The sequence below is a fragment of the Euprymna scolopes genome, chromosome 35 (assembly GCF_053919585.1).
Source record: "Euprymna scolopes isolate OS-2025 chromosome 35, ASM5391958v1, whole genome shotgun sequence".
Classification (NCBI taxonomy): domain Eukaryota; kingdom Metazoa; phylum Mollusca; class Cephalopoda; order Sepiida; family Sepiolidae; genus Euprymna; species Euprymna scolopes.
In genome coordinates this window covers 4,166,429-4,169,678 of record NC_136516.1, presented here as the reverse complement: position 1 = coordinate 4,169,678, position 3,250 = coordinate 4,166,429, and positions in this window count along the sequence as shown.

The following is a 3,250-nucleotide window of genomic DNA, read 5'->3' as shown; positions in this document are numbered from 1 at the left end:
GTATGTTAATAATTTTGAATACAGTATTTGAACATTTTCACTGCAATTATTTTTCGTTAAAAGTTTTCTTTCGAGATGTTTTCTCTTATATAGCGTGTAAAAATCTGATAAGATCTCGGCATATGTGAATCCCGCGTCAAATTTGCAAAGACATTATTAATAGAAATTTGAACAGTCAGATGCTTGTTTTGAATTTGAGCAATACTTCTCAGATACATCTCATCGGTTATCTAGAAGCAAAAACTGTACTGGTACTATTGCCATAGCACCTTCTTCAATGAGATACAGAACATGTCGATTTAATAATAAAGAATATTATAAGAGAACTGGAAATACGAATGGAATGAACAAAATAATTACACATAGTTTTCCAAAAAATTAGTTTATAGTGAATTTGTAGATGATATGTCCTAGGCTACTAATAATTACACTATATTTATACAATGCAATAAGCAATATTATGTTATGCCTATACAAATTTGATACCTTTTTATATTCATTGAGAATTATTATAATATTTAAATACGCATTCGGTTTGCGGTTTTGGACTTGTGTTTTAATATTATAGTTTTTCCGCGACTTTAGAATGAGAGCTAATGCGTATTTATTTCTATATCAATACTAACAAAGATGATCAACCAATAATCTCTCCCGCATTCTTTTATTTTGTTCAAATTGCTGAACTCGACTATTTTTCATTTAAATTGATTGATTGGCTACTCTCGTCGGAGAACAATCGCTGTGTATCAGAAGTGAGTTGTAAATATCTAAATACAATTTCTTAACGCAGAATGCTTTGCAGTCTACATAGCGTTTTATAGAATGTACTGTTTATTCTATAAACTTACTTTTTTTATAATAGCTTTAATTAAGCTTTAAAATACAAACTTCACATATATTATATCAATTGCGATCTAAAGAGAAACATTTATTAAAGTAATTAATTTCGATCCCGCTTTTTACGTGTCAGATTATTTACTGTTAATTTATACGCTGTATTTTTGCTTGTCCAGTGAGATAACTCGAGTTAAATTGTGATGTTAGTCCATAAAAAGTATGTACCTTACTCAAAATGTTTTTGTTTGTTTTGTTTTTTTAAATGAACAAATTCATTTTGGGGCCGTGTATATTTAGCAGAAATAATTTTTCAACATGTTTTTTTTTATTTATATGAATGTTTTCCTATTATGTATTATATTAAAGTATTTGAGAAAGTTAATGTAATATTTTCATGCATACTCCTATCTCTGTTTTATTTTACATTTATCTTTGTCATTTTGTATTATTATTTTTTTCGTACTGTTTCTATTTTTTAAAAATTCCATTCTTACATAAAACAATCCATGGAACCACTTTGATCTAAGGGGCTACTATCGGGGAGATAAGTTGCATGGATACTATGTAGTGAGTTAAGCAGCTAGATGTATGTTCACATTAAACTTGAACTTCTGCATGTCAGTACGGTTGAAAAAGCAGGAACCCGGAAAGGAGTTCAAAGTCTAGCAGTTCTGGGGGAAAAAACTTTTAGTATAGAAGGTTTTCTTACATCTAATGACCTCTACTGTGTCGGGTTGGGAGTTTGCTGCATGTCGGGATTGTCGGGCGTATTTACGTCGAAGGGATACGCGGGCTTGTTGTTCGCCGAAACATCTGCCATAAAAAATACTTAATAAAAGGCACAGGAATGAAAATTTCGTCGATAAGATAGGACAGAGGTTAAAGGTTAGAGGACAGTTTAGGATCTATCTCGCCTTTGAACGCTGTCCAGGTGTGAGATACTAGTAGCAGATGGACCAGCCCAAACGTGAGAACAGTGCTCCATACGTGGGCGAATAGAGATAAAGTAGATTTCTAGCATGGTAGAGACAGCGCACCTTCTACGCAGCCGCCTTGAACATGCTCTCAATGTATCTGTTCGAGCTCATGTTTCCTGTGAACGTTACTTTGAGGAGTAAGTAAGAATTATTTCAGGTAATGCATCTTTAATTATAGCTATTCGTGGTTGAGAAGGTTTATTGTAATTATTGAGGAAACAAGCTTAGTCTTGACAACATTGAATCGTCCCATCCATTTTTGTCCGCATTTCACTATAGATTCGAGGTTATCCCCTAATGTCTTAACCATTTCCTTAGATATGTGGTCAGTGGTTTTTCCCGCTTACCTGTTATTTTATCGGGGAGGTAATTTATGAATATTAGCAATAATAAAGATCCGAGGATGTCGTCGTGAGGTACAATTGCATTTTAATCATATTGTCTAGAGGTATAACCGTCGAGGACAGCCTGAGTTTTCTTTTTTTTAAGAATGATTTAGTTATCTTAAGTATCCATCGTGCCAAACCGTATCAAAAGCCTTATATATATATATCTATGGCTACCGCTCCTCCCTCCCCAAATACGTAAATACGTTCAGAAGTTACAGTAAAGACATCTGCTGTAGAAAAGGCTTGACTAAATGCATATTGTCGGTCTGTCAGAAGTTTAACAGCTGAAAGGTGATCGACTAGAACTTGCTTAATTATAGACTCATATATTTTATTGAAAAACAGGCGAGAACTACTAGGGCGATGATTTAATGGGTCAGCTGATTCGCCAGAATTCTTGCAAATAGAAGCAGTTTTTCAGAAGTCAGGAATGCAGAAGTCGTTAACGCATTTTTGGTATAGTTTAGAGAGGATAAAACATCATAAATAGAGCATTTTTAAGAGCACAGCCGGTATGAGATTGATTCTACATCTTTTTAGGTGTCTAGGTTTTTTTTATGATATCATGCGCCTGGGAAAGCCTGATTTTCAGATTATATAGTGTGGCGTCTGTCCTCAAAGAAAATTCAGGGAGGGAGTGGTCTGTTGTGTTTAATGTAGAGTTTCAGCTATGTACATTAGCCTTCTAGGTAGCCGTGCAAACAACCTCCTGATTATTGGATAGTGGGGGAATTGTTGATTGCCCATTATTTACTATATAGTTCTAGATTTGCCACAAATCACACGTTCCTAATTTCTGTGCTCTGATGCGTCTTCTGATTGTTTCTGTATATTCACTCTTAGCTGTCGGTATTTCTTTCTTACAATTATTTCTAGCTTTTATAAACAGCTTGTACTGGACTTTATATCTGCGGTATTCACGCTGCCCTTGAACAATGCCATCTGCACATGTAGAAAAATCATTGGGAAATGTCGAATATATACAATTCCCGCGTGAGAATAAATGCTTCAAATGCCGTTTTCAAAAAGTCAGTAGTTTCATTTGCG